This window comes from Pseudophryne corroboree, chromosome 8, assembly GCF_028390025.1.
Source record: "Pseudophryne corroboree isolate aPseCor3 chromosome 8, aPseCor3.hap2, whole genome shotgun sequence".
Classification (NCBI taxonomy): domain Eukaryota; kingdom Metazoa; phylum Chordata; class Amphibia; order Anura; family Myobatrachidae; genus Pseudophryne; species Pseudophryne corroboree.
This window is the reverse complement of record NC_086451.1, coordinates 379,488,664-379,515,381: the sequence shown is the minus strand read 5'-3', so window position 1 is coordinate 379,515,381 and position 26,718 is coordinate 379,488,664. Positions and strand designations below refer to the sequence as shown.

The window sequence follows — 26,718 nt, the reverse complement described above, 5'->3', positions numbered from 1 at the left end:
GGAGCCCCTGAAGAGAGAAACGTGGATTTCCCAGCAATAGCTTTGGAGACCCATGCATCCAATTCACCTCTGAAGAGCCATTCACTTGTGAAGGGAAGAGATTCCACATTACGCAACCATATGGCTCGGCGTGCAGACACAGCCATAGCAGTGGTTCTAGCATTTATATTGCCCATCTCTTTAAGGGAGTCACAGAGGACTCTTGCAATGTCCTGAATGTGTTTTAGGAAAGTTACAGTAGTAACCATGGTCATATCACCTGAAAGACCCTCTTGAATCTGAGTATGAATGGCATGTGTCATCCAGCAACCAGCAATGACCGGTGTTTGAGCTACACCTGCAGCAGTTTAGATAGATTTTAGAGTGGTCTCTATTTTCCTATCCCCCAGGTCCTTTACCGTAAAAGAGCCCAGAGTAGGGAGCACCGCCCTTTTAGAAAGCCGAGAGACTGAGACATGTACTTGCTGGAGATTCTGCCCAGAATTTCCTGCCTTCAGGGGCAAATGGGAAGGTATTTAAAAACCTTTTGGACACCTGATATTTTTTATCTGGATTTTTCCAGGCTAATTTAAATAAATCATCCAATTTGGAATCAGGAAAAGTGACTGTCAGTTAGTCTTGTGGGAGGAAAAATGACTGCTGATTAGTAGAGTACTACAGGGGGAGCTTTAACACATCCCGTATAGCCAATATGAGGGGTTCGTTACCCTGTGTAGAGGTGGAATACCCACTAATGGGATCCCCATCATCCCCATCCACCTGTACATCATCATCAGTATCTGATAGGATTGCAGACAAAGCACGTTTTTGTGCACCTGTAGTAGACAGCGGGGGATGGGGAGCATCAGCCTTGGCAGTTAGGATAGCCACTGCTTGTTGCAGTTCTTGTGTCTGATTGGCATTAGCTGTGAGCTGAGATGACATATCCGACATCATAGTTTTTATAGCCCCCAGCCAGGAAGGCTCTGGACTCTCCCCCCATGTTATCAGCATTTTGTGATGACTGACTACACTACTCACAGGATATGGAGCCCGATGAAATAGGGGAGATTCTGGCATTACATACATTGCATGACTTTTGTTTCACCATAATGAAATACAGAAACAATACACATACAACACAGACTGAATACAATACAAGCCTGCCCTATTGCATGTGAGAGGAGACACAGAAGAGAGGACACCAGCGCACCCAACGCTGCACAGCTCCAATGCGACAGTCTGCGTTTTATGTAGTAATAGATAAGTTATACTGCTGTACAGATAATTCCTCAGAGGAATGTAGCCTGTGAACTAATAGCTGCTCTCCCCCTCTACACCCGGTACCAGTGATCCTGTGACTGTTTTGAGGAGCTGTATGAGGCTGCTGCTGCTTAGGCAGAGTAAGGCGCCAAAATGCAGCTGAGCCCGCTCTGATGTAGCTCCTTCCCCCGCTGTGGCACAAGAGCTACTAATAAGATTTTTATACTGGCTATGTCTCCACAGGCTGTGTAGCCTCACATAAATGCTTGGTACAACACACCTCCCACCAGTCTCATGCAGGGGCACCCGCGGTTCCCCCCCCCCCCCCCCCCCCCAGGAGGGACCTGTACGCCTCACCCACACGTCTGCCGCACAATGAACCAGGGCCCCCGGTTTGTACTCACCACGACGATCACCTTCAGGCTCTGTTAGGGGTGTGCGGCAAGCTGAGGCTGCGACAGCCAAGGCGCAGTGCCCCGCTGAACAAACAACCTCTCAGGACGGTGGTCCTGCAGTGGGGAAGCGCAGAGCCGGCCAAAGGCATAGGCAAACTAGGCAATTGCCTAGGGCATTTGATATGCCTAGGGGCATCATCAGCTTCTGCTGATTAAAATGATATGCGGCATGCCTATATTCTGTATGTAGCATTTCATATGCAGATACAGCCACAGTCTCACACAGTATATTGGCATGCTGCATATCAGTTTAATCAGCAAAAGCTGCTTGTGCATCCTAGCCACATAGCAATGCAAATAAGATGCATTTTCATAAAAAAAAAGTGCCCGACGTTAGCATTGATGCAAGATTTGTGAGGACACATCTGTATCCAAGCAGAGGCAGAGGTCACAGTGTTAGTGGAAGTGTGAGTGCTGTGTGCATGTGAGTGGGTTGGTTGTGCAGTAGTGTTCAGAATATGTGTAAGGAGCATTATGTGTGTCATGTAAAAATGCATTAATAATGTGCAACATATGTGTAAAGGGCCACTATGTGTGTCATTATGTGTATAAGGGCATTAATAATGTGCGGCATATGTGTAAAAGGGTACTACTGTATGTGTGTCATTATGTGTATAGGGGCACTAATAATGTGCAGCAAATGTGTAGGGGGCACTATGTGTGTCATTATGTGTATAAGGGCATTAATAATGTGCGGCATATGTGTAAGGGACATTATGTGTAAAAGGGCATTAATAAAGGTTGTCATAATGTGTAATGTGCATTATGTTTATAATGACATTAATGTGTCTCATTTGTGTAAGGGGCATTACTGTGTGGAATTGTGTATAAATGCATTACTAATGTGTGGCATTATGTGTATAAGGTGCTCTACTATGTGGCGTTGCAAATAGAAAGGGCACTACTGTGTCGTCTAATGTGAATAAAGAGCAATAAGGTGTGGTGTAATGTGAATAAGGAGCAATTCAGTGTGATGTAATGTGAATAAGGGGCTCTACTGTGAGTAGTAACGTTTATAAGGTAAAGTGATACTACTGTGGGATGTAATATGAATTATGGACACTATCGCAAGATAAAATGTGAATAAAGTTGCAGTACTGTGTGACGTAATTGGAATTGGGGTTACTATTGTGTGGCCATGCCCCTTCCCAGCAAGAAGATGCCCCTTTTTGGGCTGTACGTTAAATGTGCGAACTTTTCCTATTTCAAATATAGGGGGTACAAGGACTGCTATGGGTGAGGGGTGATGGTGCTGGGAAAGAGGTGCAAGGTCAGAGGCAGAACTAGCGGTGGTGCTAGGGGGCACCAGCCAAAATCCTGCCTAGGGCATCATATTGGTTAGGGCCTGCTCTGGGGAAGCGGCTCTGCACCTCGCAAGGCCGGTGACCGTCTCCCCCTAACTCCCACAGTGCAGGTATGCTGTTGCCCAAACAGCATACCGAAAATAATAAAAGTTCAAAAGAAATTGAAGAAAACTCTCTGGAGCAGCAGAGATGTGCATCCTCTCCTGAGAACACTTTTTTCTAAACTGCCTGCACACCCAGTGAAGAAATTTAAAGTGCACTCGCACCTTTGGACCCGTCTATACCCATCATACTAAGGGGGTAATTCCAAGTTGATCGCAGCAGGAAATTTTTTAGCAGTTGGGCAAAACCATGTGCACTCCAGGGGGGGCAGATATAACATTTGCGGAGAGAGTTAGATATTGGGTGGGTTATTTTGTTTCTGTACAGGGTAAATACTGGCTGCTTTATTTTTACACTGCAATTTAGATTGCAGATTGAACTCACCACACCCAAATCTCTCTCTCTCTCTGCACGTTATATCTGCCTCCCCTGCAGTGCACATGGTTTTGCCCAATTGCTATCAAAAATCCTGTTGCGATCAACTTGGAATTACCCCAATATCTGTCCCCAATATCCCTTATGGATGCTAGATAAAAGAGCATTATATAACATAAAGATACTAGTTCAGGTCTGTTGGAGTCAGGGAATCCCCTTGGGCATAATTAGTTTTTCAGATATCAATATTTCCCTCGTCATTTGAATTTAAATGTGTCCATAATTTAATTGTGCTTGTGCATAAAATGACATGACCAGCTATTTTTGGTATTTTAATTATGCTTTTAGGTACAGATTTTTACCACAACATCACCCAAGGCCTTGCCCCCGGGCCGAAGCGTGGCAAGCGCAGCGTGCCCGTGTGGGGACTCACTGCCATGCAGCCGGGATTCTGGCTGACGGGATGCCGCTGTCGGTACAGTGACAGCCGGCATCTCATCTGCCGGTCTCCCATATATATTCCGTCAGATTGCCTCTGTGTTGTACACAGGGTTGGACTGGCCCACAAGGTTTCAGGGGAAACCCCCGGTGGGCCAGGCTGCCCGGGGACCCACTTCCTACTCTAGGGATCAGATTCCAAAATGTGCAGTTGAATTATACATTATCCATATTTGACCTTCTACTGCACAGGACTATTGTGTACTTTCTACAGTGCTTTGCTGTTATTATTCTGGTACATTATAATGCATACACTAGCAGTATTTATCAAGGGGCCCAGACCATGCATTCTGTAATAGCTAAACCTCTGTGGTGGTGGCTGGCCACACCCCATATGGAGACTGGCCACAATCCTAAACATGGGCCCCTACTACTACAATCCCCCCGGTGGGCCCTACATACCCCAGTCCGACACTGGTTGTACATACCATGACAGTAGTGGTATGTTCCTCGCCACTAGAATATCACAAGGCGTTTGGATATAACAACCTTTATGCAGAGCTGGATCTTCCATTAAGCACTTTAGGCTTCCGTCTAGGGCACAGTGGGCATAGAGATTACCCTAACCCAGGGGAAGGCAATGCCTGGCACTCTAACCGCTATGGAACTACATATCCTAGCATTCCCTGACACAATTTTAGCATGCCCTTACAGTAAATCTTGGCAGGGCATGTTGGTAGGTCTGGTTCCACAGCAGCTGGAGTGCCACATTTGCTTATCCCTGCTCTAACCCATTTTCATTTTTTTTATTTATTTTTTAATCAAATCTAGGTGAGAAGAGGACACAGAGCAGAATAGTGCCCAGGGCTCCATGAGATGTGAATCCAGCTCTGCCCAGAAACCTCAGAGACTAGTATGAAATTAATAGTTTTGGGCTTTTCTGTATAATGGCCCTCATTCCGAGTTGATCGCTCGCTAGCAGATTTTAGCAGCATTGCACACGCTAAGCCGCCGCCCTCTGGGAGTGTATCTTAGCTTATCAGAGTAGCTGCAGACCTACTCCTTCCTTGCGATCACCTCAGTCTGTTTAGTTCCTGCTTTGACGTCACAAACACGCCCTGCGTTCGGCCAGCCACTCCCCTGTTTCCCCAGGCACGCCTGCGTTTTCACCTGACACACCTGCGTTTTTTAGCACACTCCCGGAAAACTGTCAGTTACCACCCAGAAACACCCACTTCCTGTCAATCACTCACCGATCAACAGAGCGACGGAAAAGAGTCGCTCGACCTTGTGTGAAACTGCATATTTTTTTGTGAAAGTATGTCGCGCGTGCGCACTGCGGCCCGTACGCATGCGCAGAAATGGCGATTTTTAGCCTGATCGCTGTGCTGCGAACAACGGCAGCTAGCAATCAATTCGGAATAACCCCCAATGTGGGGTCTAGTATTGGGTCATTCTGCAAGATGCCTCAGTGTCATGAAATCATTCACTTTTGCCCTGAGAGCAATTATATCTGGTGGTTTGTCCAGCAACATGAGTCAGTTGTACTGTGAACTCTCTAACAATGGGGGTGACTCAGACCTGATCGCACTCAGGCGTTTTTTTGCAGTGCTGTGATCAGGTAGTTGCTGCCTACAGGGGGAGGGGGTAGTTGATGTGCAGCTGTGCGAACGCTTGTGCAGAGAGCTGCAGAAACAAAAGTTTATGCAGTATCTGCACAGCTCAGGACTTACTCAGCCGCTGCGATGATCTAGCCAGGAGCTGACGTTAGGAATACTCCCTCCAAACGGCTGGGCACGCCTGCATTTTTCCGGACACTCCCTAGAAACAGTCAGTTGACACCCACATGCGGCCTCTTCCTGTCAATCTTCTTGCGATCGCTTTCTTCGTAAAAACAAAAGTCGCTGTCCGGTGATGCCCGTCACCGGTGGCCGACGCACCTGTGCATTGCAGTGCATATGCATGCGCAGTTCAGACCCGATCGCACCGCTGCAAAAAAAGCTAGCGTGCAATCGGATCTGAATGACCCCCATTGTTATTTCTTTGGTTAGGTACACACTATAAGATTTGCCCAAACGATCCCGAAAACGTCTGATGTACACACTACCCAATAATCGTTTAGTTCTAAACGATCCCTTTCATTCCAAATCGCCTCGCCGACAGTGTCTCCATACTCTAGACACAGGGCTGAGGTCCATACACGGTGCATTTTCTGAATAATCCCAATACAACATTAACGACATAGTCTGAGAGTCTGTTGTTTGTGAATTTCCCAACAGCTACAAATCCGTCATAACCTCACACACAGAGTGTGGTACGTACTCATCCTTTCTTCAAGCTGCAATTTGCTAATGTTGATGGACAATTACCATTGACAGGCTTCAAAAATGTGCTTGTAGTGATTATTCCCTTATTGTCCTTCTCCAACCATAGGTCCAAATTAATCTTATGTCTATTTATACCAGACTTAGATTATTAACAATGCATAATATATATTAACTGCACATGACACATTTATTATCAATATAGTGCTAATAGAATATACATTTTAACCAAATACATTATTCTCCTATAATTACATTCAGAGCCCCAGCGATGCATAAACATGCTGCCATAGCTAGAGGAAACTCAGCAGCCCTAGCTGCTACCTGACTGCTTCCTAACGTCTACTGGAACAGAGTTAAAAATGATTTGGTCCTTAACACATTTCCATCAGTATGTCCATTGCCTTACTAGTACTTCAATACATATGACAATGCCTGTCTGCTCTGCTCCTGATGCTGTACAGTAACGTTTCCCTTATGATCAGCAACCGCCTGATCACAGGCCTCATTTTCTAGCCTTGTGCCTTCCTTCCTGCCTATCGGGTCGATTTATTATTTGCACACCCCTCATCCTGTAACCTTATTGGGTTGGAGGATTGGCAGCAGCGGAGGTGACCTAGCCAAGATATTATAAATATCTTCTTTGTATTATTCTAATCATTCTTATAGTAAAAACCAGTGTTGGCCAACCCGCGACTCTTGAGCCACTTGCTGCTCTTTCTTTATTGTGATGCGGCTCCCACTCCTGACACTGAACACGCGGCTCCATTCCCGACATTGACAGGCTGCCTCCTCTGACAGGCGCACCACTGTTCAGAGGAGGCTTGGCTGTGCCTTGCACTGCCCCGCTCTGTGGGCAACGTGATGAGAGGCACAGATGGAGCTCAAGCCACGAGGAGGACGTGGACGCCAGAAGTCTACTTCCCTGGCCCCCTCAGTAGTCATGGTTAGAGCTGTGTGTTTTCTGGGGTGGCACATTAGGGAGCTGAAGTGTATTATGTGAATATGGATTTTTCAATTATTTTATGTGTATCTGCCTTTTAAAATGTATTTTATGTGGATCTGGCCCTTTTAATTTATTTTATATTGGATCTGGCTTTTTCAATGTATAATGCCCAGATGAACCCTCGGGTTCATACATGTGTGTGTACATCTGGCTCTGGTACTAGCCAGTGCCTTCACTGCCATTTACCTCACCGCACGTCACTGTTCAGTGCAGATACTGTGCATTTATACCACAACCATTCATAGTTCATATATAGAGACAGTGCGAGGGTCGAATTTATGGGTCATGCCTCCCCTAGGAACATTGGGGCAGATGTATTAAGGCTGGAGAAGTGATAAAGCAGTGATAAGTGCAAGGTGATAATGCACCAGCCAATCAGCTCCAATATGTAAATTGACAGTTAAGAGCTGATTGGCTGGTGCGTTAACACCTTGCAGTTATCGCGGCTTTATCACTTCTCCAGCCTTAATACATCTGCCCCATTATCGGTTGTCCCCATCACATCACTGCTCCCTCTGCCCCTTTATGTTGGGGAAGTCCGCCTCCCACACCCTCACCTAACAAGTTAGTGTTCACTCTAAGCTTCTTTCGCAGGGCGCTGCGCCCTGCCCCTTTTTTGAGTGACAGAATGCGCCCTGCCCGTTTGCGCCCGCCCTGCTAAGAGCTGTCTTCTCCCCCCGCCGCGCTGTCACTTCTCCCCCCATGTGATCGCAAAATACGCGCTGCTATATCCAATCGCCGCCAGCAGCGCCTCCTCATCCAATCGCCGCTGGCAGCACCTCCTCATCCAATCACCGCCAGTGCCTCCTCATCCAATCACCGCCGGCAGCGCCGCGTCATCCAATCGCCGCCAGCGTCTCATCATCCAATCGGTGCCGGCAGCGTCTCCCCATCCAGTTGCAGTGTCTCGCTATCGAAGCCCGCCTGAGACGTCCCTCCCTCCTCCCTGCCCGCATGCTGCTCCAGGGACTGACTACACTACTTGTTTGCTGGTGCGAGGTCGCTTGGAAAATAGCGGAGACGCTGGAACGGGTTAGGTTCTCTGCTTCCGCCCTCCGGAACCTACTGACAGCGGGTAACATTGCTGTTACTAAAGGTACGGCAGGGCTGGGAGACTGTTCTGGTAGATACTGTATGTCACTTGTGAGCAACGCGCGCCCTCACCCAATGCATCTATTACTGAGCTTCACCATCTTGTAGCCATGTCTCTGTCCCCATGGAGTACAGCCGCCCCCCACCCCGCTCCGTTAGTTGCTTACAAGTTTAACTTTGTCCCCATGGAGTACAGCCGCATGTAGCCAAAGTTAAACTTGTAAGCAACTAACAGAGTGGGGTGGGGGGCGTAATTCGGCTAATGATAGAAATGGTCGGGGCTGGGGCAGTGCCCATTATTTACTTCACCCATGCCACCACACTGCCCAACATAAACACACCCAATACCCCCACAGTGGACAACATACACCCACACGTGCCCAGCATATGCACACCACCACAGTGCCCAGCATACACACCCCACAGTGCCCATAACACCCTCCATACCCACCCAGTGCTCATTATACACCCACAGTGCCCAGCATATGTACACCCCCACGGTGCCTATAACACCCTTCATACCCGTACTGTGCTTATTCTACACCCTTCATGCCCACACAGTGCCCAGCATATGTACACTCCCACATTGCCAGCATACACACCCCACAGTGCCCATTACACCCTCCATACCCACATAATGCTCATTATACACCCCACCTCTCCCATACACAGTGCCAAGCATACATACAATCCTATGTCCACACATAGTGCCCAGCATACACACATCTCAGAGAGGAGCTGATCTTAAAAGGTAATTGGGGAGTGGGTATCCTGGGTACTAATGCCTCCATACCCCTAACACTGACTACAGTACTACCTGCTCCTAATCCCCTTGCCCCCCAGCACTGTCCCAACTGCTATCTCTCCCTTGTGCAGTGTGCCCCAGTGCTCTCTCCAGTATGCGCAATATGTAGAACGTGCTCTACCTGGCGCAGTGTGTATAGGAGATTCTACCTGGTGCAATGTGTATGAGCGGCACTATTGTGTGGTATAATGTTATTTAGTACTATTATGTCGTCATGCCCCTTCCCCACGAAACAACACCCCTAAAAAAATTCCGGTGCGCACTGTCCATGCTTTCACCTATAGGAATGGGCGCACCAAGCGATATAGTATGTACCTATTTTTGCCCTTCTAACTTAAAAATGTGCCCTCACGAATGAAAAATGTGCCCTACCCGTGATCAGCACCCTGCCCTAAAAAATTCCTAGAGTGAACACTACAAGTGGTGCCCCTTAGGCATGTGTCTCATGTACCTAGTGGTAAATCCACCACTGGGCGGGACCTACAGTCTATCTGGATGGAAAACATGGTGTTGTGAAGAGCACAAATAATACCGCCTTAAAAAAAGAACTTGACATGTGCCATCCACACGGTCCTCTAATGACTACTACACCATACTGACGGCAATTTATTATGTATATATAATGACTTTGCCCGTCTCTATAGATGCACAAATCTAACTTTAGGAGATCTAGACAAAATACATTCCTGTTAAACACTTCCACACATTTTTTCAAAGGGCTTATTCTTCCCATAGAAGAAAAGGAAAAGAAAAAATAGTCAACAGTATTCCTGCGACAAACATCAAATGAACTTTAAGGGAAAGACTTGTCTTGTAAAAAAATAAGAGAAATTGCCCGGCGGGATCCTAATTTCCGCATTGTGCGCTAAAGGTGGATTAAGACAGGGCACCAGTGAAAGAAGCATTCAGCAGACAATGGGGAATAAAAAATGAACAATCTGAGACTTTTTCCCAAAGACTTTCAGAGCACAAAAGCGACTTACAAAAGGTGAATGGGTTCTGTGAGTGGTGAGTGGGTTGCAGAGATGGTGAGGAATACAATCCCTTCCTTACCCCCATAGAGGCAGCCTTAACCTTCAGAGAGCACTTAACATCACAGAATAAAGTCAGTGCTGCCAGGATTTCTGTTGCTCTGGTTACACATAGTGAGACTGTCTAGAGGAGAATGTATCAATGAATAGGGAAATGCTTAGATGCTCTACTTAATTATGGAGATCACAAGAAGGAAGAAGGAACACTGGTGAACGCATAGGGATCGGTGAGTTGCCAATTGCTGTGTTATTTAGGAGACAAGATACGTGTTAAATATTCTAAAAAGAAAAGCAAAAAACATTTTTACTTATTTTCAAACAGATCAGAACAGAACAGTGATTTCCAGAAAGACAGCAATCGTACATAGTGGCTGGCACACAGTGTGTAGGCGTACCTGAAGCATGACCATTAACACAAATTGACCAAGTAACCTGTGAATATACAGTAGGTCTGAGAGAGAAGTATATACAACTTAGGTGTACATAACATACTGTAGGAATGGGGAGGTGGTTTGTATGTGACGGTGGGGGGTAAATGCACTACAGGTCACGTTGGTGGTCTAGGGGGTTACTCTTTTAGAGTCATATTTATCACAATCCTCAGATGGGGTGTGATAAATTTGCCCAAATGCGCAATGTGATAATTGCATACATTGCAGGAATGTATCAATTATTGCATGCAGGGACAGAGTTGCAAGAAATATCTTTCCCTGCGGATCCTCTCCCCGAACTTCTCTGGGTATTTTTTGTGTGAAAAATAGCAGCTCAAGTGCCGCCGCCAGCTGACACCCACGACCACACCACCAACTGAAAGGATGCTTACCTGGACCCAGAAATGGTGATTGGGGAGTTCCGGTCATCGTTTTTTCTTTTGTGATCCCGGTGAACATAGATGCCGGCACTTTACCGGAGCTCACGATCACTGGTCCCTGGGTGCAGGTAAGTGTTTTGATTTTTTATATATTTTTTAGAAAGTGACCAGCCTGTGGTCTATCAGGCACACATGGCTGATCACAGTGGTTGGATCCAAGCTCAGCCTTAACTGCCAGTAAGGCTGTGCAGGAGTAGGGAAACCAGAGGGTAGCCCTATTAATGCTATCTGAATATAGCATTATTATCACAGGGCTCCATCTGGTATCTTTTTTTATAACTGAATTTTAGTAAATTCGGTCAAAACACATTTCCCATTACAAGTATGGGAAATGCGAACTGGTTACTAAAAAAATGCCAATTTAAGGCCTTGGAGGAGAATTTTGTGAATTCTCCTCCAACTGCCCATTAGTACATTTAGGTGATAAGAAAATAATGTGAAATGGGTGTGAAAACACCCGTTTTCACATTAGTTTAGTAAAAAATACTATTGCTAAATAAACCTGTTAGTGTTAAGCACTAAAGTATGACTGACATGTAACTAGAATTATCATAAATAAGTATTGTGTACAAAATACAAAAGTTGATCTAAATTCCACAAAATGGATCACTTTTAGTATGTGACTTGTACAACTACCATTAGCTCCATATTTATGTAACTATGGGGCAGATTTATCAAGCCTGGTGAAGTGATAAAGTGGAAGGTGATAACGCACCAGCCAATCAGCTCTTTACTTCCATGTCACAAGCTGGGTTTGAAAAATGACAGTTAGGAGCTGATTGGCTGGTCCTTTATCACCTTCCACTTTATCACTTCACTAGGCTTAATAAATCTGCCCCTATGTGAGATATGTTTTTGAGATAAGTGGAGATTTTCTCCGTTGTAGCAGCATGCTAAATCTTACTACAGACGTGCTGCAAAGAGGAAGGATCTGAGTGTTTCCGGTAGTTGGCCAGTAGACATCTGGTCACATTGAGAGTTTGTATAGATAGTTTTCCGAGTTGTTTATCAAGGACCAAAAAGGAAAGACAAGGATGGTAAGAAGATCTTGTACTATCCCACAAGCTGTTCCTCCAGTACTTTCAGATAGCAGTGTCAAAGATTCTCTGTAACCTTATAGGTACCAGACACCACCTGTAATATATATTCTATGAGAGATGGTTTTGACACCCTTTCTCTTGTCATAGTGGCTAATTCAGACCTGATCGCTGCTGTGCATTTTCACACAGCGGGCAATCAGGTCTGAACTGCGCATGCGTATGCACCGCAATGCGCAGGCAAGAAAGTCTGCAGCGCAGCGGAGGGCCGGGATGGTGCAAAAAAATCTGATTGCATTGGCGATTGCAAGAAGATTGCCAGGAAGAGGGCATTTATGGGTGGCAACTGACCGTTTTCAGGGAGTTTCCGGAAAAAAGCAGGAGGGACCCAGCGTTTTGTGGGCGGAATCATGACGTCTGCTCCGGCCCCGATCCTCGCAGCAGCTGAGTAAGTCCTGGGCTGTGCAGAGACTCCTGCACATGTGATCACACACCTGCACAGCGAATTCCCCCTATAGGGATGTAAAAAACGCACCCTAGTGATCAGGTCTGAATTACCCCCATAGACCAAGCATCTTCCTTCGGTAATAAGGAAAAAATGAGAAAAGAAAAAAGAAGAAAGAGATGGAGAAGAAAAATAATAATAAAAATATAGCAAAGATGATAAACAACAATGCTAACAAAAGTTACGAAAAACCAGAAGGTTTGAAAAATTTGTATATGCGTGCATACACAAAATACTGTGAAATCAAGTATATCGTCCAAGTGTTGTGCTGGAAAGGAGCGTGGTGTCCCACCTCCTTATTGACGCACTTAGGGGTATATGCAATTAGAGGCGAATCGCGGCAATTTTTCGCCCGTTTTTTAATTCGACACAATTCGACCGTCAAATTCCGTCAAGTGGGTGCCAAAATTTACCATATTCAATAAAAAACGGATTCGACAGTCCCGCTGTCGAAAAACGGCCGATTTGACGGATTTTGGTCTGAATTTTTAAAAACGGGAAAAAATTGTAAAAAACCCGGAAAAAAATTGCGTGGGGTCCCCCCTCCAAAGCATAACTAGCCTCGGGCTCTTCGAGCCGGTCCTGGTTCTAAAAATCCGGGGGGAAATATGACAGGGGTTCCCCCGTATTTTTAAAACCAGCACCGGGCTCTGCGCCTGGTGCTGGTGCAAAAAATACGGGGGACAAAAAGAGTAGGGGTCCCCCGTATTTTTTACACCAGCATCGGGCTCCACTAGCTGGACAGATAATGCCACAGCCGGGGGTCACTTTTATACAGCGCCATGTGGCCGTGGCATTAAATATCCAACTAGTCACCCCTGGCCGGGGTACCCTGGGGGAGTGGGGACCCCTTCAATCAAGGGGTCCCCCCCCCAGCCACCCAAGGGCCAGGGGTGAAGCCCGAGGCTGTCCCCCCCATCCAAGGGCTGCGGATGGGGGGCTGATAGCCTTGAGAAATTTGAAAGAATATTGTTTTTTCCAGTAGTACTACAAGTCCCAGCAAGCCTCCCCCGAAAGCTGGTACTTGGAGAACCACAAGTACCAGCATGCGGGAGAAAAACGGGCCCGCTGGTACCTGTAGTTCTACTGGAAAAAAAATACCCAAATAAAAACAGGAGACACACACCGTGAAAGTAAAACTTTATTTCACACCTGCCGACACACACATACTTACCTATGTTGACCCGCCGACTGGCACGCCCCCCTCGTCACTGAAGAATCCGGGGTACCTGTGAAAAAAATTATACTCACCTCAATCCAGTGTCCGGATCTTTTAAAATAATCCTCGTACTTGGCAAAACAACAAAACGAACACCCGGACCAAACGGACTGAAAGGGGTCCCATGTTTACACATGGGACCCCTTTCCACGAATGCCGGGACCCCACGTGACTGCTGTCACAGAAGGTCCCTTCAGCCAATCAGGTAGCGCTACTTCGTGGCACTCACCTGATTGGCTGTATGCGCGTCTGCTGTCAGACAGCGCATCGCACAGCTCCCTCCATTAGTTTCAATGGTGGGAACTTTGCGGGTAGTGGTGGGGTTACCCGCGGTCAGCCGCTGACCGCGGGTGACCTCACCGCTGACGCAAAGTTCCCACCATTGAATATAATGGAGAGGCTTTGCGATGCGCTGTCTGACAGCAGACGCGCATACAGCCAATCAGGTGAGTGCCACGAAGTAGCGCTTCCTGATTGGCTGAAGGGACCCTCTGTGACAGCAGTCATGTGGGGTCCCGGCATTCGTGGAAAGGGGTCCCATGTGTAAACATGGGACCCCTTTCAGTCCGTTTGGTCCGGGTGTTCGTTTTGTTGTTTTGCCAAGTACGAGGATTATAATCTGGACACTGGATTGAGGTGAGTATAATTTTATTCACAGGTACACGTGGATTCTACTTGGACAAGTGGACAGAGGTCGGCGTGTGAACATAGGTAAGTATGTGTGTGTCGACATGTGTGTAATAAAGTTTTACTATCACGGTGTGTGTCTCCTGTTTTTATTTGGGTATTTTTTTTCCAGTAGAACTACAGGTACCAGCGGGCCCGTTTTTCTCCCGCATGCTGGTACTTGTGGTTCTCCAAGTACCAGCTTTCGGGGGAGGCTTGCTGGGACTTTTAGTACTACTGGAAAAAACAATATTCTTTCAAATTTCTCAAGGCTATCAGCCCCCCATCCGCAGCCCTTGGATGGGGGGGACAGCCTCGGGCTTCACCCCTGGCCCTTGGGTGGCTGGGGGGGACCCCTTGATTGAAGGGGTCCCCACTCCCCCAGGGTAACCCGGCCAGGGGTGACTAGTTGGGTATTTAATGCCACGGCCGCAGGGCGCTGTATAAAAGTGACCCCCGGCTGTGGCATTATCTGTCCAGCTAGTGGAGTCCGATGCTGGTGTAAAAAATATGGGGGACCCCTACTCTTCTTGTCCCCCGTATTTTTTGCACCAGTACCAGGCGCAGAGCCCGGTGCTGGTTTTAAAAATACGGGGGATCCCCTGTCATTTCCCCCCCCCCCCCCCCCCCCCCCGGATTTTTAGAACCAGGACCGGCTCGAAGAGCCCGAGGCTGGTTATGCTTTGGAGGGGGGACCCCATGCCATTTTTTTTCGGGATTTTACCATTCCATTAAAAAAAAAAAAAAAATATTTTAAAAATATATAAATAATACTTGTGCCTCCAAAATAGACAAACCAAGTACCTAATCCCTTCTAATATAAATAGATATGCTATTACCAATAAAAAAAAACACCAACAAAAAATGTTTTAATATTTTTTTATTAGATTCCCCCACCAAAGTGTGGCGGATTGAAAATGACGAATGTTACGATCCTGATGCTCAGGACAGGGGAGATCTTATGTAGTGAGTCCTGAGCACCAAGACGGAATGCTGGGATTGGGAAATGGGAAGGAAATAGCCCCTAGCACCCTACCTCCGTTGTCTTACCCGTGTTAACAATTCACGCCTGAACGACTATGGTTTCTTGGGCCCATGGCAGCCGCGTTTGAAGGGCGGATTAGGTCTGCCCAACTCCGATGCCCCCTCAGGTCTTAAAGAGAGTCAAGGCGTGAACTGAGACAGGGTAATAACAAGGGGACCTCTAACTGAAACAACCACGCTAGGGGCTATAAACTACCTAAAAACTAAACGTATGTGCGGCACGCCGCCAAAGGAAAAGAACTACAAAGAAACCACTGTCCACTCCCCTACACGGCACCGCCGAGTTCCGGGGAGGACAGTGAAAGCGGAAACCTCCGCAAATGCACCAATTCATAGTAAAGTAAACACTAAGCGGCATAGGCCGCAACACGCGGCAGAAGCCGCTACTCACGAAACCGGGCGAGAACCCCAGATGACAAACAGGTTCGCAAGGACTAGAAGGATTCCCAGGACCGGCTTCGGACCTCCAAAGTACCAAAGGGCAGGGAGCAAGATCCACCAAACACGGCTGACAGTAACAGAGTTCTGCAAGGCAGGAACAGCATACAAGAAGCTATCACCGGCGGGGCTGCAGTGTGCTGGCTCACATAAAAAGGCCCTGCTGGCCAATAACAGGAGGGCCAGCAGGACCAGCCCCCAGACCCTAATTACTAGTTGCCGTGCAGCTGCCCTGCTGCACGAGCAACCTAATTAACTATTCTTAGCAACGGGGAACGCGGTCCACCTGTGGCGTCCCCGTTGCTATGCACCCGGCGGCCCTGCACGCACGGCGTCCTGCGTTGCCAGGGACCCGGCGGCTATTGTGCGCACGGCGTCCTGGCGTTGCTAGGCGCCGTGCGGGGGACAGGGAAGGAGAGAGGCGCGGCGGCCGTGACCGCTGCTCAGTCAGGGCACGGCCGAAGACCGCCGTGCCTAACAACGAATTTACTGTCTAAAAGCACTGTTGTCGAATTTCCAAACTTCAATTGAATATACTTTTGGTGAATTGCTGCATTTGTACCATTGCAGAAATGTCGAATTTGACAAATGTCGAATTTCAAAAAGTCGAATTTTGAAAGTCCGTTTTTTTGACGGAAAGTACTGAATTGCATTGTCGATTTTTTTTTTTTTGGGCGAAAAAGTCCAGTTTTTCGACAATTTCGGGAATTCGACCGCAATTGCATATACCCAATAATGTTTGAGAAATTGTCTGTAACTGTAATCCTCCACACAGTCCTGGTTTAATAAGTGCTCCAAAGTGAATTAACGTTCCTCTGTGTTTTAGATAAGTCTATTGCAAGCAATGATGCTAAGCAAATGTCCTTTATGGGATTCTTTATTCCAGCAGCGTTTAGGTGAAAGGGGTACCCCCAGTGGGTAAACGGGGGGAATCTCAGAGGGATCGGTAATAAATAGCTCCGGACTGGCCGCTGTTTGACCTCCGTCTGGAATAGTGAAAAAGCGCCTGTTAATACAGACGCCGTCCACCAGCCCGATCGAAGGGACGCGGTCCTGTCTCTGAGGGGGAAAGTGACACCGGCTTAGAGACCCGAAACGGGACTATCCGCCGTGTACTCCCCCCTTTACAGAGCTGTTACCTGTGTCTCCTGTGATCGTATCCCGGCGCCCGTCTCCACTCAGCTTCACCGTGCGTCCTCCGGCTCCTGGTGCTGAATCTCCTTCCTGGTTGTTGGGACTTGCGGTCACGTGACTCCGAGCTCCGTTCTAGTGTCTGCGCGCCTCCGGAGTCACTTGCACGCCAGAAGTGCTGAGCTGTGTGGAGTGGATGATACAGCTGTCAGGTTGAACAGTGAATGTGTTAACCACTGAAGTGATCTGTATTGCTCCTACGCGTATCGACCCATGTGGGTCGTCAGGGAGTCCTTGGTAGCCATGTTTGGTGAGGGCTATTTAAGCCCATACACTCATTACCTCATCAGAGGAGGGGGGGGTGTCAAAAATGTCATTCAAACCCAACATAATTTGATGGTATAGTGATATAAAGAACGAACCAAAATGACAGTATTTAACAAATATAGCAGAATACATTAAGATGAGACGAATAGAAATGGATATGCCATGATTATAGATTAATCTAAAGAACATAGGGTGTAGTTCAGAAAAATGATAATAAAAAGAATTTGAATAAATGAATAAAATAAAATAAAAATGAATTAAAAATAAAATTAAAATAAATATAAATATGGAATAATTATGACATTGAATAAGCGATATTGTATGTATTAATAGAGACCATTAGGGTGGAAAATATATGTTATGAATTGGGGATTGAGATTGGTGTTGCAGAAGATTGTGGTTGGTACATATAATAGGGATAGGGTATCTATAAGCATTAAAAAGTCCATGGATAAATGGGCGTGCCAAAACACTGTAGTACATGAAACTGGACGTTGGTATGAATGATATTATGGGGTTAGATGTGAGCAGAAATTAAATTAGACATAAGTACAAATGAGACTGAGACTGTCTAGAAATTGTAGCTAAAATAAAGATACCAACATTTTGTTTCTAATTAAGGTGCAGGATAATTAACTCATTATTACTGCCCTCACTTCATTATCTGCATTAAGGCCGTATGGTTTGAGAGTCTTTAATGTGTATATCCATTTTAATTCCTCTTTATTAATTAATTTCGTGAAGTCACCTCTTCTCCAATTGGGTGATACTTGTTTGATGCCTAAGATCTTCATACCTGCAGAGTTACTTCCATGTATCTCTTTGAAATGATTGGATAGGTTGTGTGTCTCCAAACCCTTTCTCACGTTCCTCATGTGTTTAGAAATTCTAGTTTTTAGAGGTCTAATAGTCCTTCCCACATACTGTAAGTGACATGGACATTCTATGAGGTATATTACCCCTTTACTTTGACAGGAAATATGTTCTTCTATGGTAAAATTCTCCCCAGTTTTTCTTGATTCAAAACTGGTTACTCTTTTGGTGCTACACTTGTGTGTTTTGCAATAGGCACACTTTCCACAAAGAAAGAAACCCTTACTCAGTTTCTGCCCTGTTAGTGTGCTTTGTGTCAATTCTGCCTGCTTCAGATGATTGTGTGATAATTTGGATTTTAAATCAGGAGCTCTTCTATAGACCACTTTGGGTCTGGGCGGAAGTGTGTCTGCTAGGATGTCATCCTCCAGGAGGATGTGCCAATGTTTATATAGTATCTTCTCTAGTTGCCTATTGTTGGTGCTGTATTGTGTCAAAAAAACTGTCTTGAATTTCTCAGTCTGTTCTTGTTTGTTTCTGTATGGGAGGAGAGTATTCCTATCTAGCTTCATGGCTGTATGCAAATCTTGCTCGAGTGTTTCTTCTTTGTAACCTTTCTCTATGAACTGTTGTTTCATTCCTGTGGCTTGAGTTTGAAAATCTTCTAATTTGGTGCAATTCCTCCTAACCCTCTTTAATTGCCCTAATGGAATGTTCCGCAGCCAGTTTGGATGATGTCCACTAGTGCTTAAAATATAACTGTTCACGCCTAATTTAAGAGGGTTAGGAGGAATTGCACCAAATTAGAAGATTTTCAAACTCAAGCCACAGGAATGAAACAACAGTTCATAGAGAAAGGTTACAAAGAAGAAACACTCGAGCAAGATTTGCATACAGCCATGAAGCTAGATAGGAATACTCTCCTCCCATACAGAAACAAACAAGAACAGACTGAGAAATTCCTGACAGTTTTTTTGACACAATACAGCACCAACAATAGGCAACTAGAGAAGATACTATATAAACATTGGCACATCCTCCTGGAGGATGACATCCTAGCAGACACACTTCCGCCCAGACCCAAAGTGGTCTATAGAAGAGCTCCTGATTTAAAATCCAAATTATCACACAATCATCTGAAGCAGGCAGAATTGACACAAAGCACACTAACAGGGCAGAAACTGAGTAAGGGTTTCTTTCTTTGTGGAAAGTGTGCCTATTGCAAAACACACAAGTGTAGCACCAAAAGAGTAACCAGTTTTGAATCAAGAAAAATTGGGGAGAATTTTACCATAGAAGAACATATTTCCTGTCAAAGTAAAGGGGTAATATACCTCATAGAATGTCCATGTCACTTACAGTATGTGGGAAGGACTATTAGACCTCTAAAAACTAGAATTTCTGAACACATGAGGAACGTGAGAAAGGGTTTGGAGACACACAACCTATCCAATCATTTCAAAGAGATACATGGAAGTAACCCTGCAGGTATGAAAATCTTAGGCATCAAACAAGTATCACCCAATTGGAGAAGAGGTGACTTCACGAAATTAATTAATAAAGAGGAATTAAAATGGATATACACATTAAAGACTCTCAAACCGTACGGCCTAAATGCAGATAATGAAGTGAGAGCAGTAATAATGAGTTAATTATCCTGCACCTTAATTAGAAACGAAATGTTGGTATCTTTATTCTACTGTAGCTACAATTTCTAGACAGTCTCAGCCTCATTTGTACTTATGTCTAATTTAATTTCTGCTCACATCTAACCCCATAATATCATTCATACCAACGTCCAGTTTCATGTACCACAGTGTTTTGGCATGCCCATTTATCCATGGACTTTTTAATGCTTATAGATACCCTATCCCTATTATATGTACCAACCACAATCTTCTGCAACACCAATCTCAATCCCCACTTCATAACATATATTTTCCACCCTAATGGTCTCTATTAATACATACAATATCGCTTATTCTATGTCATAATTATTCCATATTTATATTTATTTTATTTTTAATTCGTTTTTATTTTATTCATTTATTCAAATTCTTTTTATTATCATTTTTCTGAACTACACCCTATGTTCTTTAGATTAATCTATAATCATGGCATATCCATTTCTATTCGTCTCATCTTAATGTATTCTGCTATATTTGTTAAATATTGTCATTTTGGTTCGTTCTTTATATCACTATACCATCAAATTATGTTGGGTTTGAATGACATTTTTGACACCCCCCCCTCCTCTGATGAGGTAATGAGTGTATGGGCTTAAATAGCCCTCACCAAACATGGCTACCAAGGACTCCCTGACGACCCACATGGGTCGATACGCGTAGGAGCAATACAGATCACTTCAGTGGTTAACACATTCACTGTTCAACCTGACAGCTGTATCATCCACTCCACACAGCTCAGCACTTCTGGCGTGCAAGTGACTCCGGAGGCGCGCAGAGACTAGAACGGAGCTCGGAGTCATGTGACCGCAAGTCCCAACAACCAGGAAGGAGATTCAGCACCAGGAGCCGGAGGACGCACGGTGAAGCTGAGTGGAGACGGACGCCGGGATACGATCACAGGAGACACAGGTAACAGCTCTGTAAAGGGGGGAGTACACGGCGGATAGTCCCGTTTCGGGTCTCTAAGCCGGTGTCACTTTCCCCCTCAGAGACAGGACCGCGTCCCTTCGATCGGGCTGGTGGACGGCGTCTGTATTAACAGGCGCTTTTTCACTATTCCAGACGGAGGTCAAACAGCGGCCAGTCCGGAGCTATTTATTACCGATCCCTCTGAGATTCCCCCCATTTACCCACTGGGGGTACCCCTTTCACCTAAACGCTGCTGGAATAAAGAATCCCATAAAGGACATTTGCTTAGCATCATTGCTTGCAATAGACTTATCTAAAACACAGAGGAACGTTAATTCACTTTGGAGCACTTATTAAACCAGGACTGTGTGGAGGATTACAGTTACAGACAATTTCTCAAATATTAAGTGCGTCAATAAGGAGGTGGGACGCCACGCTCCTTTCCAGCACAACACTTGGACGATATACTTGATTTCACAGTATTTTGTGTATGCACGCATATACAAATTTTTCAAACCTTCTGGTTTTTCGTAACTTTTGTTAGCATTGTTGTTTATCATCTTTGCTATATTTTTATTATTATTTTTCTTCTCCATCTCTTTCTTCTTTTTTCTTTTCTCATTTTTTCCTTATTACTAGAAGACAGCACTTGTGTTTGCATTAATATTTATGTAGCTTACCCTGATTATTTAATAAAACAGGTATATTACCAAACATTGCCAATTCATATACTTTCCAGGCGCAGTTGCAAAACCTTTTTCTTGTCATTATATTGGCCCTCATTCCGAGTTGTTCGCTCGCAAGGCGATTTTAGCAGTATTGCACACGCTAAGCCGCCGCCTACTGGGAGTGAATCTTAGCTTCTTAAAATTGCGAACGATGTATTCGCAATACAGCGATTACACACCTCGTAGCAGTTTCAGAGTAGCTTCAGACTTACTCGGCATCTGCGATCAGTTCAGTGCTTGTCGTTCCTGGTTTGACGTCACAAACACACCCAGCGTTCGCCCAGACACTCCTCCGTTTCTCCAGCCACTCCCGCGTTTTTTCCGGAAACGGTAGCGTTTTTATCCACACGCCCATAAAACGCCGTGTTTCCGCCCAGTAACACCCATTTCCTGTCAATCACACTACGATCGCCGGAGCGAAGAAAAAGCCGTGAGTAAAAATCCTATCTTCATAGCAAATTTACTTGGTGCAGTCGCAGTGCGGACATTGCGCATGCGCACTAAGCGGAAAATCGCTGCGATGCGATGAAATTTACCGAGCGAACAACTCGGAATGAGGGCCCTTGTGAGGTTGTGGGTTTAGCCTCATTTGCAATTTTGCTGCCACAACCGATACCCAAGGAAGGTGAGCGCAGGTTATTACTATTTGTCTATCTTCCTTCGGTAGCCTGCAAAGATCTGCCTCCTAAGTGATCTTGTATTTTGGGATAGCACAGGGCCGACCCTATAATTACGCGAATTACGCACATGAGTAAGGCGACGCACATAGAGGGCGCTCACTCAGTCTGGTGTCAATAAAGCAGCTCAGCACACAGCCCAGTGACTCTGTTTTACTCAGTCACTGTGTGCTGCTGCGGCTGCCTGCTTAGCGAACGCGGCTTCTCCCTGTGTGCAGTGCCGATGTAATGAGCGGCAGGACGTCATGACGTCACGCCGCACATTACAACATGCGCAAACAGTGCTTGGGCAGGACGCCCGTCGGCCGCTGCCCTATTGCCGCGGCGTGCCTGTAACCTGAGCGGAGGACGGAGACCTCTTTGAGCAGGGCCCGCACAGCACTGCTCGCTTCCCCGCCGCTGATGGTGATGGAGAGAGGAGGAGGTAGGACTGGGAGCCGGAGACTACTACAGACTCTGGAGTCTCTATATAGACTGGAGATCCTGGCAGGCAGTGGCAAGCATTATAATTAATGAAGGGGCCGCCGCCATCTGCAAGTTTTTTTGTGACTCTATGCACTGTGCAGTTTCACTAACCTACACGCATTGGATTCCAATAAATAATACATGTTATATGACACAGTAAACGTATGCTAATTATTTATTCAGTGCTGTGTCTGTGTGTCAGTATGTGAAGTGTCATACTGTCAGTTATGCTCAGCTGGGCTGTGGCTGTAATGTATACAGTATAGTGTGTGATAGCTGAGAATCCCCCCACCAACACCATAATTACAGAAATTATACCATAGCACTGCCCACTCACTATATATTGCTAACGTTTTATTGTATTTATAACTAGATAATATAGCACCATCTGTATTTATTATTACTTGTGCATGATATACGGTTTACGCCAGGAAATCAGACTGTACATTACATTTCCTGCATGCCTGCTTTATAGAGGAGGCACTGACTTGTGTTCATGTCTTAGGGGGTCATTCCGACCTGATCGCACGCTGACGTTTTTCGCAGCGCAGCGATCAGGACACTACTGCACATGCGTATGCACCACAATGCGCAGGCGCATCATACGGGTGCAAAGCGGATCATTGCTGTGCGATGGGTTTTACGAAGAATCCATTCGCACAGCCGATCACAAGGAGATTGATAGGAAGAGGGCGTTTGTGGGTGTCAACTGACCGTTTTCTGGGAGTGGTTGGAAAAAATGCAGGCGTGTCCAAGTGTTTGCAGGGCGGGTGTCTGACGTCGGTTCCGGGCCAGAACCGGTGATCGCAGCGACTAAGTTCTGAGATAATCAGAAACTGCACAAAACTTTTTTTGTACCACTCGGCTGCACGTGCGATCGCACACTTACAAAGCGAAAATACACTCCCCTATAGGCGGCGACTATCTGATCGCAGCGCTGCAAAATATAGCAAGCGTGCGATCAGGTCGGAATGACCCCCTTAGTCGTGCAGTCATCTGGTTCTTTCCACAGGCCTTCAATCAGGGCCGGGCGCAACCGTTACGCCAGCTACGCGGCTGAGTAAGATGTCACAGTGATGGGGGCGTCAGGCAGCAATGGAGCAGACATCTCAATTGTGGCACCGTCCAATCGGAGCTCGCGGACCGGCAGAAAATTAGGCAGCGGTGGCTCTTGATTGGCTGTTGGACCGCGAGATCTGAATGGTTTGCAAACCGGCACCACATTTGAAATGGGCAGCTCAGCATCCACCGAACCCTGAACTCCTGCAACATGTACTACGGTGGCGCCCTGAGACCCCCTGCCCTCACCCGCCCGCCGTGCGTCATTTGCTCCTGCATGTGGGAAAGTACAATGGCATACCCATTGTGCACCCGCAGAGGTGCCGGCTGCTACCACCACTATTACAAGAGACTCCAGCACTGCGTGATGGGGACTGGGTTTGGCCGGGGCAGCTGCAGGAAGCACGATGGGCACCAGCTCCCTGAGAACAGGGAGGGGAAAAGGGGGAGGGCTTCCACCAGGTGCTGCAGGGGCTCCTACTCTCCAGGAGCTCATCAAGGAAGCGGCCAGGAGGCTGCACATGTCCAGGGAAGACCCCATCACTGAGCCTGATTTTGAAAGCTTGCTTAGACTACGGTTCAGTGGCCCCCAGTGCCCAGGAACAGCATGCTGTATGATCATGGTTAGTCAACCCTTGCCAGATAAGTAGCACAGCCTAGGATAACCTTTTAATTTTAAGGGTAATGTGAAACTTGACTCACTTATGTTTGTGTGTATGTGCTGCAGCCAAATAGGTTAATTTGGTGTTTTTTTCCCCCCATTCTCAGTATCACTCTCTATAGATATTACTATGTTCACATCTCTCTTACCCTCACTTCTCTGCCTCTTTCTCTTGTCCTCATCTCTCTCACCTCTCTTTCTCTTGTCCTCACCTCTCTGCCTCTTTCTTTTGTCCTCTCTCTTCCTCACATCTCTCTCTCTCTCCTCACTTGTCTTTCTTGCCTCTCTCAACTCTCTCGTCCTCATCTATCTCATCGTCACCTCTCTGTCTCTCTCCGTTGTCCTCTCTCAACCTCATCTGTCGCTCTCGCTTCTCTCTCTCGTCCTCGCCTCTCTCTCACCCTCACCTCACTGCCTCTCTTGTCCTCATCTCTAACCTCTCTCTCCTCACCTCTCTGTCTCTCTTGTCCTAATCTGTAATCTCTCTCCTCACCTCTCGCCCTCACCTCTCTGCCTCTCTCTCGTGTCCTCATCTCTAACCTCTCTCCTCACCTCTTTGCCTCTCTCTATCATCCTCATCTCTAACCTCTCTCTCCTCACCTCTCACCCTCACCTTTCTGCCTCTTTCTTTCTCTTGTTCTCTCTCTCTCTCTCTCGTCCTTACCTCTCTTTACCTCACCTCTCTCTATTGTCCACTCTCTATATTTTCCTCTCTTTTCCTCACCTCTTTCTCTCATCCTCACCTCTCTCTCTCTCTCTCTCCCCTCTCGTCCTCTTTCTTTTTCTCTCTTGTCCTTATCTCTCTCTCTCATCCTCACTTCTCTAGTGTAACATGTATAAGGGGCTCTATGTTACCCCTTATCACTCTAACATGGCATAATGTGTATAAGTGGCTCTACTTTAGCGTCACATGTGTAATCGGCTCTACTGTGGTGTAACGTGTCTAAAGGGCTCTACCATGGCATAATGTGTATAAGCGGCTCCTCTTTATTGTAACATGTATAATTGGCTGTACTGTGGTGTAATGTATTTAAGGGGCTCTACTGTGGTGTAACGTGAATAAAGGGTTGTGGTTTTTTTATGTAAATCATGTGTTTTATTATTTTTTTTCTTTGATCTATAGATTCCCTTGTATCATTGTTACATTATTACTTGTACTCCCAATACACTGAGTAAATCACAATTATGTCAATATATGAAGGTTTATTACACCAAGGGGCGCCAAAATCTATATCCGCTTACCAAAAAATTTAGGCTTGGGCCGGCCCTGGGATAGCAGCTCACCTTACGTTAACAGAGAGTTTCCCAAACTCCGCTATTACAGTCCAGGTTAACCATGCTTAAGAACAGGTGACTTAATTAATACCTCAGTTAATTTGATTTAACCGTCTGGACTCAAGCATTGCTATCCCTAACACCTAGACTGTAACTTTATTCTTTGATTTTTCTTTTCCAGCTACTTCCATTGGCCTTACACTCCATTACTGTCTCCCAACACTGACCACCAACCTGACTTATTTCTATATCTCATTTACCACACCACATAACTGGTATTTTACCTTCCCCACTTTCCTCTTATAGCACATGGTAATGCATACATCCTTTATCTTACTATATGTGCCTGTCATATTTACATATGGAAGGTGAGGTTAGTTTTTTTTCTTACACATAAAAATAGGCACACCATCATGATGGCAAGATGATGACCAGCTTGCCACACGGTTGGATATAATTCATAATGGAAATTGTATTTCTATCTTCCTCACAAAAGGATGTCATTTGTCTGCAGTTACATATTTAGGTAGATATTGGGGCTAATAGTGTTGGGAATGTACACACCCACATGACACTGGCTACACCCACGCAGCACTGATCACACCCACATGTCACTGGCCACACCCACACAGCACTGATCACACCGCCTCCACTTCTGAGAATAGTCCCCATGATCATTCGCAACCCAAGGCCCATGTGGAGCTTAATTGGCCCTGCTGTTCTGTGTATTATCAATATACGAGCACTGATGGATGCCTTATCTGGTATCCGGCTGTAAGGTAGACAGTAAATAGATAATCAAGAGGTCGATAGTCAAACTTTCGACTTTCAAATGGTCGACACAGGAATGGTAAGGGTTAGGCTGCCGGAGGGGACAGTTAGGGTTAGGCACCAGGGGGATATATATATTCTGTCGATCTTTTAATCCACACCCTCTTATCTAAAAAAAAAAAAAAAAAAACATTCACGATAAAACAACCTATAGAAAAATATAAAAAGTGCTGTACCCAAGCATCGGTCATCCTCTGATT

At 45.9% G+C, this 26,718-nt stretch overlaps 1 protein-coding gene across 11 annotated transcripts in view; it reads left to right on the top strand.

Annotated features, from left to right (window-relative positions):
• LOC134949185 (leucine-rich repeat and fibronectin type III domain-containing protein 1-like protein) overlaps positions 1-26,718 on the top strand; it is a 934,368-nt gene that overhangs the window by 896,776 nt on the left and 10,874 nt on the right. Inside the window, exon 3 of one of the 11 annotated variants that reach the window (XR_010183120.1) lies at positions 10,497-10,619. The exons of the other annotated variants lie outside the window; for them this stretch is intronic. The gene's annotated coding sequence lies outside the window, so the exon portion shown is untranslated. The remainder of the gene's footprint in view (positions 1-10,496; positions 10,620-26,718) is intronic. 11 annotated transcript variants of the gene reach the window in all.